At 34.2% G+C, this 11,357-nt stretch overlaps 2 long non-coding RNA genes across 2 annotated transcripts; one reads left to right on the top strand and one right to left on the bottom strand.

Annotated features, from left to right (window-relative positions):
- Positions 1 to 6,231: 6,231 nt before the first annotated feature.
- LOC134199318 (uncharacterized) lies at positions 6,232 to 7,142 on the bottom strand. Its single transcript, XR_009973757.1, has 2 exons — positions 6,785 to 7,142; positions 6,232 to 6,308 (listed from the first exon to the last, which is right to left on the bottom strand). It is a non-coding gene; the product is annotated as an uncharacterized LOC134199318 (long non-coding RNA).
- An 80-nt stretch (positions 7,143 to 7,222) lies between these two features.
- LOC134199217 (uncharacterized) lies at positions 7,223 to 9,851 on the top strand. Its single transcript, XR_009973595.1, has 2 exons — positions 7,223 to 7,360; positions 9,663 to 9,851. It is a non-coding gene; the product is annotated as an uncharacterized LOC134199217 (long non-coding RNA).
- Positions 9,852 to 11,357: the final 1,506 nt, after the last annotated feature.

Genomic DNA, 11,357 nt, shown 5'->3' with positions numbered 1-11,357 from the left:
TGACAGTTTTCATAAAAAACCAAAATAACTATACATCCATGTGTATGTCGTGTCTTATCTGTCTTTTTCGTAAAAAAAGATTACACTTACAAAAATTTCATAACTACATAACATACTAATTCGACTATAATACAATTTTAAAAATTCTTCCCGTACAAACATGGTAAGTATGCTGGTGAAATGTGCAACAAAGAATGGCAAATATTTGTTCGCAACTACACACTGAAGCCTTTGAGAGCTTTTTCCTCCAATGTTGCGGGCCTTTGCACTAGTGTCACAGCACACAATATGAAATGCTCATATTATTTCACACGAAAAATATTTGTACTAAGCACAAATCTATAGGGGACAACTTATACGCGATAGGAACATACATGGAGTTGGAGAAACCTTAAAAAATATAGTATTTAGAAAAGTTTAATGTCTTCAGACAATAAGATATCTATTAATAGTAATGTTTTCTAGTTAAAATAATTTTGTTTATCATTTGACGATGAGTGTGCGTCACAATTAAAATTCACTTTGCTATGTTAAAGTGAACATTCATGTACTTGAATCAAACATTTATTTTGTCTTGCATTTGCATTCTTAGTAATCCTTTGACAAGACGTTGAATGTTATTTTATATTTTCTTTTTGGAATAAAGTTCCTTATGGAACGATGCGGAGGTGTACCCTAACCGGGAAAAAACGTCCGTTACGTAAGATTTTTGAAGTTATACTTCTTTAGGCGCGTTATGAAAAATTTATGAGAGTGAAATTTTACGATGCGCGCGCACCGATGACACAAAATTAACAGAATGAAGTTGCCCACTGAATCGCTCATTACAATACGACCGACGTAACTTGGCGAGTCTGAATATAGCCGCAGGTGAACTTTCCGAATCGTACCGAGAATTACCAAATTTATACGATGTCAAGAAAAGGGATGTCCAATATGCGTGTTTGACGATGTTGTTTAATCGATTTTTTTTCAAATTGATTAAAATTTTAATAAAAAAAAAATAATTTAATAAAAAAAGTATAACTTCTTACGCGCGTACATAAGTACACGCACCCTTTTTATTAGTAATGCATACAGTATACGACTTAACTTAGTAATAGCGTACAAAAAACAACATATTTTTTTATCATTCATTGACTACGATCTCAGAGCGTTCGTTTGCGCAATATACTAACTCTTATGCAAACAACCGTGAATGAAGTGTAGGTACCACAATAATTTCGCACGTTACCGAATGACCGTGGATTGTTGCGAAACCTCCAGTTCTATTTTCTTTATACCTCGAATAGAACTTAAAATTAATATTTTTATAATGAGGAACTTCGTTCCTATCCGGTGCTCCACGACACCACACATCATTTTTTTATAACCCTTGATATCATCCTGCATCCAGCGCGTTAAAAAACCCAGTTTTTTGGTTTGCAACGTTTCACTATTTCTTTTTAGCGAGGGCTTTTCCTGTTTTTGCGTGTTATCGGCAGGCGCGCTTGCTAACGACCGATACAGACGTCTCCCTGAAATGTCACCATGATTTATCGACTGCATCGACTATGACGTCCCTGCCTATATAACTGTGTACCCGCGAAATAAGCTTTTTTTACTATATGTTTTTTATGTGGATTTATTTTCTGCTTTTTGAGTAAAGATAAGCTGGTTGTTTTGGCTCCATATAATATTTGATTCACATATCACTGGAGTTGTCATGACCACGAATAGATCAAGGAGACTTCGTACTTGTATGTGCCACCAAATGTAGTGTAGCAGTAGCTATCATAGAATGGAAGAAATACGGTTCAAATATGTTTCGCGCTAGTGATATTTGCAAGATACAGTTCTTAATACTTACTAATAATATTAGGACCATCGCGGTGGTCCACCGAGTTAAGATATCAGTGTGCTTAGTGCGAGTTTTTTAACTTTCTCGATAGAGTAAAAGTTACTCACATTTGTATTTTTTTAATTGCTTAGATGGGTAGACGAGCTCACAGCCCACCTGGTGTTAAGTGGTTACTGGAGCCCATAAACATCTACAACTTAAATGCACCACCCACCTTGAGATGTAAGTTCTATGGTCTCAGGTATAGTTACAACGGATCCCCCACCCTTCAAACCGAAACGCATTACTGCTTCACGGCAGAAATAGGCAGGATAGTGGTACCTACCCGTGCGGATTCACAAGAGGTCTTACTACCAGTAACACAAGAGGTTCTACCACCGGCAAACGTAGGCAAACATTCCAACTCTACAGATTTGAGTTAACTTTTACGCTATCGAGAACGTTAAGCGGCTCGCACTAAGCACAGAGTTCAGTATAAGATCAAACGATTATCAGCAATTTTAAAAGAGATGCGATTTAAACTGACTGACTCGGTGGTGCAGTAATCGCTGACTGTAGCGCCTTCGATTCCCACATCCGGAAAACATCTTTGTTGGCTCTTTGTCTGGGTGTTTGTTACCAATATGCTTAAACTTATATAAGTATGTATGTCAATCTCTGGTACCCATAACACAGGGAATCCTAATTTGGCTTTTAATTCTATACGCAACTGATACTATGAGCATTAGTGAACACTCACGATCCAGTAAGTCGTATGATCGTTTACATTGAAAGGCGGTTAAATAACATAAAGCAAAACATAAAACCTAACCTTTAAACGTAACCTTTAACGATTTTTATTAGGATTACGTTTTAGAGTTTTAAGAAACAGTAAGAAATGTTATTTATCTGAATGTAAAACTGTTTAATTGTCATTTATTAGACTAGCTTGTTCGTGCTCAATTACAGTCGAATGAAAAAAAAGATAATCCTCGTCTAGACTGCTTCTTGTGCGTTAGAATTTATGGCACCTTTTAAAGGATTTATAATAAAGACAAAGTTAAAACATTTATCATCTCTTTGAAGTTGAGTCTCATTGATATTGTCACGCAGAATATAAAATTATTACGTCAGAAAAATGGGATCTGTGGTAGATTTTATTCGATTGGCCGGTTTTTTAAGAGGTAAATTAATCATATTTATGTTTTTCTAAAAATGTGGTTAATTATAATATCGGTAGAATTTAATTAGAAAGCTTAAGTACTACCTACATGAAATGGAAAGGAGCATATTAGTATGGAAAAGAAAAGGGATTACAAGAAATATATGGAGGTAGGCAGCGGCTTGGCTCTGCCCCTGGCATTGCTGACAACTATGAGCGACGGTGACCACTTAATATCAGGTGGGCCGTATGCTCGTCTGCCTACAAAGGCAATAAAACAAAACAAATAACTGACGCTCTTTCAGCACGGTCTAGGGAAAAAGAATGTGATGATGAAAATTTGATCGTGACCTGCAGAGTAAGACGCCCAGTTCATTTCTATTTAGTGTTGTGAGTATGCCTGTATGCTTGTATGCCTGTATGCATACCTTAGTATGCGTGTGTTCAAATCCTGTTGGCAGGTACCAATTTTTATAAGGAAAGGTATACTTAACTTGTATTCGCGAATAACTTCCACGGTGAACTGAATTCGACCTCAACGTGGGCGGGTGGTGCCACTCACGTTGTGATGTCTACAGATTTTGGCAATCGGTTAGCTCCAGGTAGAAAGTTCGATGAGAAGTGTTCACTTCTCAAACAACAAAACAGCGGAAGCTATTAGAGATGAGAGACATTAGAGATGATAAAGGTAAATAAATGAATTTGAAATGAAGAGCATGACGGTTCAATTTTGGACAAAGCAAGACAAAGTTTTAGCGGTAGGCAGCGGCTTGGCTCTGCCCCTGGCATTGCTGAAGTCCATGGGCAACGGTAACCACTCACCATCAGGTGGGCCGTATGCTCGTCTGCCTACAAGGGCAATAAAAAAAAAAAAAGTTGAATGTGCGTAGCAGTCAACAAAAAGAAATGGAAAGAATTAAAAGATACTTCTATCCACAAGGGATAGCACAAGAGAAGTCAACCAAACAAAATGGGAAACATTTAGAATTGTAAACAGAGCTAATAAATGATTCTTCAAGAACTTGGCATTAAGTAGCGTCTTTCGACGTTCGTGCATGGGTGCATACTATTATTTTTGGAAATATCTCCTGTTAGGAAATTACTACATAGAGCTGTTTGTCGTTCAGGGCAAAGTAGAACGCACCAGACCGCGTGAAAAGTTGCCCAGGAGATGGACCGACCAAGTCAAGCCGGCAGTTGACGGCTGTTTGCATAAGTGTACCAGGCTTACAACAAACCGGGAGGAGTTTCGATTGCTCGTGAAGCGCATAGCATCTCCTTACAGCAATGATACTGAATGTCGACCACAACCGCTTGCGACGAAGGGCTCGACGAGCGAATTAACCCATAGACACAGTCAACTGAGTTTCTCGCCGGATCTACTCAGTGGGTCGCGTTTTCGATCCGGTGTTAGATTCTGCGAAGCACTGCTCTTGTTAGGGTCAGTGTTAGCAAAACTCCGGTTTGAGCCCCGTAAGCTCACCTACACACGTTAGGGTGAAGCTGAAATAGCCTTTCAAGGCTATCAGCATAGGTAAAAAAAATTAGTAAAAACCGCTCTGACAAGAGCGATACGACAAAGGAATCGACGACGACGATATCTTGTGAATCCTGCATGTTTCCGTCACGATGTGGTTATTCGTTTTGCTTTGAAGTTCCGTATAATCCAAGACGAATTTCGAACTTATGTCTTAAGAAGTAGGACGATGTTACGTATAGGTATATTATCAACTTAAAATGAACTTACTTGTACATCCACGCAATATTTGGAGCGGTCCAGTAACTGTACCGTGTTTCAATTAAATATATGTAAATAACCTGGCTGGGGTCCCAAACCCTGAACTCAGACATCTTAATGCTCCCTACGTCTGAATAATTTGCGCGTTGTTTTAGAACTTGGAAGCATTGGATATTTTTTTTATATACATATTCTATATATTAATAAGTGAAGCAAAAACCTTGTATCCCTTTTTACGAAAATTGCGCGGACGGAGGACTATGACATTTTCCACACTTATAGAGAATAGAGACAAGAAGTGCACAATGTTAATATATTTTTTAAATAATGCATAAAAGATACATTAAATCATTAAAAAAAATATTACACACACTACATACAATGTATTTGACGCACACACGCATGCATACTATTTATTGTCAAACTTTTGTTCTTGACGTCTGTTGTCAAATTGAGAATAGATTAAATATTGTTTGTCTTTGTTAATATTTTTTATAGTGTAGATTATAGAAGTATAAAATACAATCATAATAGTGTACAAACTTCCAATTTTAATTAATTATAGTCGAATTTCGACTACTGCGGGACCTCTAGTTATGATAAATTCACATCACACACATTGTTTGGAGATGTTAAAAGACAAAATAATTTCGTTGACCTCGTTAAACAATACTTAACAGCACGAACAAAAGTTAATAAATCCCATAATGAAACATGTATTTAACAGAATTTTATCTGTCAGCAACAGTCCCTAACAGTCGAAAGCGGAACATCTGTCAGCGCAATGCGATATTGCAAATGTTTGAGTTTCACGTTTCAATGCCAAAATAGGCTTTTCTGTCTCACCTGGCGGGATAATTAATACTTGCCATTTACTATTTATTTGTTAACGAATTAGGTTTTATTCGGTTTAAAAGAATTTTAGCAGTTCTAATGTATCGCACGGTCCTTTTGGCTTTGGAACTATAAGGCTTAAGGACCAGTAATCGCTTTTTTAAAATGTTATGTACTCAAGCTTACGTAGCATGGTAGAGATAATTAAAGAGGGTGTTTGCCCGTAAGAGATGTAATTGTAAGAAATGAGATTTAATAGAAGTATTTCAGTATCTGGTAGTATTTTTACATATAATGTACATAATTGTAACATTGATCGTAAGACCGCAAGATTTGTAGACAGCAAATTGGTTTGATCCTTTTTATTTTCATTAGTTTTTATCATAATTTTTTCGGGCGTTTCGGATACTTTACAGTTATCGTGGTAGCGGACGTCCGTCCTCATGAAATAAATGTCAATAATGTCTACAACTCTTTAAGGCAAACGAAGAAAATGGTACAGTTGTATCTATATATTAATAAGTGAAGGAAAAACTTTGTATAACTTTTTACGAAAATTGCGCGGACGGAGGAGTATGAAATTTCCCACTCTTATAGAGAATATAGAGAAGGAGTGCACAATGCTAATACTTTTTTTAAATAATCCATAAAAGATATATTAAGTCAATAAAGAAAACATTACACACACTTCCATGTATTTGACGCACACACGCATGCATACTATTTATTTATTGTCAAACTTTTGTTCTTGACGTCTGTGGACAAATTGAGAATAGATTAAATATTGTTTGTCTTTATTAATATTTTTCTATAGTGTAGTCTTGGCAAATTTTGTGATTAATATACATAATATACATAATAGTGTACAAACTTACAATTTCAAATAATTATAGTCGAATTTCGACTACTGCGGGACCACTAGTACTAATTAATATTATCAACAGAACAATATTTCTTATGTTCAGATGTAATATAGGGCATTGCAAGTTTCACGATGCTAAAACTGTTTCTTAGAGCAGTTTCATTTAGATTGTAAACCTGTCGTTGGCAGTATGAAGCACTTAAACCATGAACTACGTAATGGGATTCGCAGTTTTATTACTTTTACAGGTCTACATTGTTGGTTTTGTTATATAAATTGCCCGTATATTGTTTAATGTTTATTTTACGTTGATTCATTTTAAAATAATCCTTAATAATAATATAATAATTAATATTAAATAATACTTACGAATTTCATAAATAATTTTCAACAGAAAATAAGTTTTATATTTCATAGTATTGAATTATTTAGCAACAAATCTCATCATTAATGAATTTGTTTACTTGATGGAACAAAAATGTAATTATTCAGTTCGGTTGATAATTCATTCTGATTAATAATATTGTGAATTTTGGAAAGTCGGTAAAACATCTTTGTTTTGCTTTATTGTTTGGTTTTTTCAAGGCTGTTTGTTTCAAAGCTGGCGCGGAAGTTTTGGCTAATTAATTTGTCGTATTGTCGAATTTGTTGTATTATACATTATATCGGCGCAACACGTTAAAGTTAACTATTTCCTTAATGGTAATGTTGGTTAACTGTTAAAGTCTAGCGCATGTAAGCAATGACATATACAACAATGACGTATGACAATAATAAAGAGAATGATGTTGTCAACGCTGACGTCAACATTTTAAAAAACAACACGTCGTCAATCTCTCCGTTGTATACTTAAAGCTTGCGCACGGATTTTTAGTATTATAAAATTTTATGTGGATATTCCAGTGAAGGGATAGTAAATGTAAAAAAACTCTCCTAAACAACAGGGTTAGTAAGCATTTTTCTCCTCCAATTCAGCTAGTCTTCATATATTCGTGTTAATACGTTTCTTAATAAAGTCCGATAAATATTTTGTGGCTATATATAGTGTTCTTATAAAATTCATAGTGCGCATTGAAATACTATATGTACATATGTATATACAATAGACAATCTTTTGTTTTAGTGAAAAACGAATGTTGTCCAACATTTAGTAACAATTGAGATTTTATCTTTCTTTTAGAGAGAAAATCTTAATTATAGTTTAACCGTGCAACGTATGGGATTACGTACGTAGCAAAGTGTATTAGACAAAGTTTGAAGAGCACGAGGAGGTCGATAGGTGTCGAGACGAAGTTATAAATTTAATAGAAATGACAAAACTTAAATAAACTAATGAGCTGTATTTTCTATAGACGATGATCATTGACTTATTTAAATAAGTTTAAAATAAAATAAAATAAAATACAAGTTTTATTTTTAAGAACAAAAATTTCATTTCAACTAGTTCTACATAATTCGTGCGCTTTATACCCATAGTGTTTTAGAGTATGTATGACTTTAGAGTCTGTATTAAATAGAACAAAACTATTTAATAGAACAGATTTCCAAATTCAGTGTTTGTATCTACCACTTTCTACTTTTCGCCAAATCGATCCAGCCGTTCTCGAGTTTAAGCGAGACTAACGAACAGTAATTCATTTTTATATATATTATTGATTAATTTGTTTTGGAATATCTTTTTTTTTCTATTTTAAGTCGGTTTTTGTTAAAGCATGTCTATTTACAGTTATAAATAATCATCTTCAAACGGTAAGAATGTTAAAATTTATCGGAACTACCGATATATGTTATACCGATATTGAATATAGAATTTCAAATTTTCAAGGAAGTACGTCTTCTCTTGCTTAACTACAGCGTTAATTTTAAATAATCATCTTCAAACGGTAAGAATTTTAAAATTTCTCGGAACTACCGATCAATTATATTATACCGATATTGAATATAGGATTTGAATTTTTCAAGGAAGTGCGTCTTCTGTTGCTTAACTACAGCGTTCATTTTAAATAATCATCTTCAAACGGTAAGAATGTTAAAATTTATCGGAACTACCGATATATTATTATGTTACACCGATATTGAATATAGAATTTGAAATTTTCAAGGAAGTGCGTCTTCTGTTAATAGGTGTATCTTTGTAAAGGTGCAGCCCGAGAGTTAAACGATCTAAGCAGCGTTCTCTAGTCACGTTCTTTACGTTTATCGCGTACACGTTTGGCTGCTGTAATAAAAACTTGTCTAAAATGAAATATTTAATGCCACCCACCCACTCGAGCTCTAGCTTCGGATGCCTCAATGAACATCGATGTTTAGTTTTTAAATAAGTTCGACAGTTTATGGTACCAGGTGCGGGGACAATGTACAGCTACGTCTAGCCGTCTGTATATTTAATTCAATGTAATTTAGATATCCACGATAAGCACGTCTGGAATGTACTTGTGAAAGAAACGTGATTACATTTGTATTTTTATTTATTTATTTGTTTTCAAATTTGTGTAGTTGACTGTCTTTATGCATATTGAGTTTAGTAAGAGTTCGTTGTTTTCGTATTTGTTGAAAAAAATACAAAATGTGTGCAATTCACACGTGATAGAAGTGGAACCTTCCAAAATTAAAATACAATTATCCTAAACGTCTTAAGTATATGTAAAATTTTGTCATTAGTAAATAATTGTAAGGTAGCGCCCTCTGTGAATTGATATTTTAATTTCACGTATAATCCTAAATTAAAATTCACTACAAGAGCTTTCATACACACGTTAGTATTAAAAAATCTCACAGATGGCGCTGTATTAAATAGTATGTATATTTCTGTCTCATTCTTTGCTGGCTTCATCCTACACATTTTTGTATTTGTGTCTCTTACCTGTCGTTTTTTCCGTTGCATCCGGTTTGAAATCATAACGATTCTAAATAAGTTTTCACTTCAATAATAACTCAATATGTCGAATTATAGTGTATTGAATTTAAATATATACATAATCGAAACGAAGGGACAACTTGTAGAGGCAAACACGCTGGTCAAATATTAATTCAGGTCACATTTGCCGCTCCGAATGTCCATGTTTGCCGAGATACAACTTTTGGACCATCGAATTTAGTATGGTTTACTTTGGGCCTTGTGTGTTTGACTATTTATGTAAATTTAATCTGACTTGGTGCGTACATACAATGGCCGGTAGACGGTATGTTCCGTAATCTGATATTTTGTGTCCGAAGTAGATTTTAACGATTTCTTTTTTTTTTTAAGGGATTTTATGACTTGGTCACTAAGACCTTTAAGTCATGTCTTATTTTAATTAATATTCTTATTTTTATGAAAAATGATAATATGGAGTGAAATGAAATGAAGATGATTAATTTGAGACATTAATCAACTGGGATGAAATGAAATGAAATAAGATGATATGGGATGAAAAAATAAATAATATTAGTAAAATTGTGGTCATTTACTTAGATTTTTTCAGTGGACTTTTTGGAGGATCCCGAGAAGTTACGTCCAGCGGCTTTGTTTTATTTTCCCACATTTGTGCACTTTCACAGATATTAAACAGATAATAAAGCAACGTTATTACACATTTAAACCTAAAGAAACACTAAATAGACGAAATAAAAACAAAAATCACACAACTTCACTCCTCGCGTTCCCGCCAAAAAGTCTTTAACGATTTCTATATCTAAGTTTCATACAGGTTAAGTGATTGTTTTAAACTATAGAGTTGTTTTAAACACAAGAGTAGTACTGATGCTAGGGCGTCTTCTGAGCTCGCACAACTAGTTACCACTACCATGTCTGTTTTTGCAGTGACGCAGTTATGCGTTTCGGTTTGAAGGTTGGGGCAGTCAATGTACTATATTGTTGTTGATGTCTATGGACTACGGTAACTATTTCACACCAGGTGGGTCGTCAGCTCGTCCAATAATATAGTTATTATAAGCAATTAAAAGTATCTTTTTAAGTCTGAGATGGTTAGTACCTATTACACATAGGCTTATTGGCAATATCAATTTCTTATAATACATTTTTTAAATATGAAAATGAAATTTACCCTTTATTATAGTATAGGGTATAGAAGTTTCGTCAATAAACATACTATGTAAAGCAGAAATAATTCTATAAAGCAAACTGTTAGTGGTTGAGACTCATTCATACATGCCAACACTTTGTCTTAAAATTTACACAATTATGAAACACTTTACAAGCTATATTCAAGAACACATTTATGAAACATGCCCTTCCTCACTCCTTCAAGAATAATCTATATATATAAAAATGAATTGCTGTTCGTTACTCTCGCTAAAACTCGAGAACGGCTGGACCGATTGGGCTAATTTTGGTCTTGAATTATTTGTGGAAGTCCAGGGAAGGTTTAAAAGGTAGATAAATATGAAAATGCTCGGAATTAAATAAAAATAATAATTTTGTTTTACCTTTGATGTGTTTATATACAAAAGTTTAGGTCTTTTATTTATCGATTGAGGTACTACAAAGTCTGCTGGGTCAGCTAGTCTATATAATATATAAAAATGAATTGCTGTTCGTTAGTCTCGCTAAAACTCGAGAACGGCTGGATCGATTTGGCTAATTTTGGCCTTGAATTAGCTGTGGAAGTCCAGAGAAGGTTTAAAAGGTGAATAAAATGAAAATGCTCGGAATTATATAAAAACAAACAATTTTGTTTTTCCTTTGATGTGTCCCGCGTCGGACGGATTCCTTTTGATTGTTTTAAGTTTATTTTATACAAAAGCTTAGGTCTTTTATTTACCGATTGAGGCACTACGAAGTCTGTCGGGTCAGCTAGTTATTTATATAAATATAAACATAAAAGGTGGGCTGAAAAGTTCGTGCGCTAATAGTACGTATAAAACCCATATAGTTTGAAGTTAGCCCTAACCTTCAAAAGACACGTGTATAAATTTGACATTTGTCGTACTATTAGTTTGG

This window comes from Bombyx mori, chromosome 8 (assembly GCF_030269925.1).
Source record: "Bombyx mori chromosome 8, ASM3026992v2".
NCBI lineage: Eukaryota > Metazoa > Arthropoda > Insecta > Lepidoptera > Bombycidae > Bombyx > Bombyx mori.
This window is presented reverse-complemented; position numbering and strand designations above follow the sequence as displayed.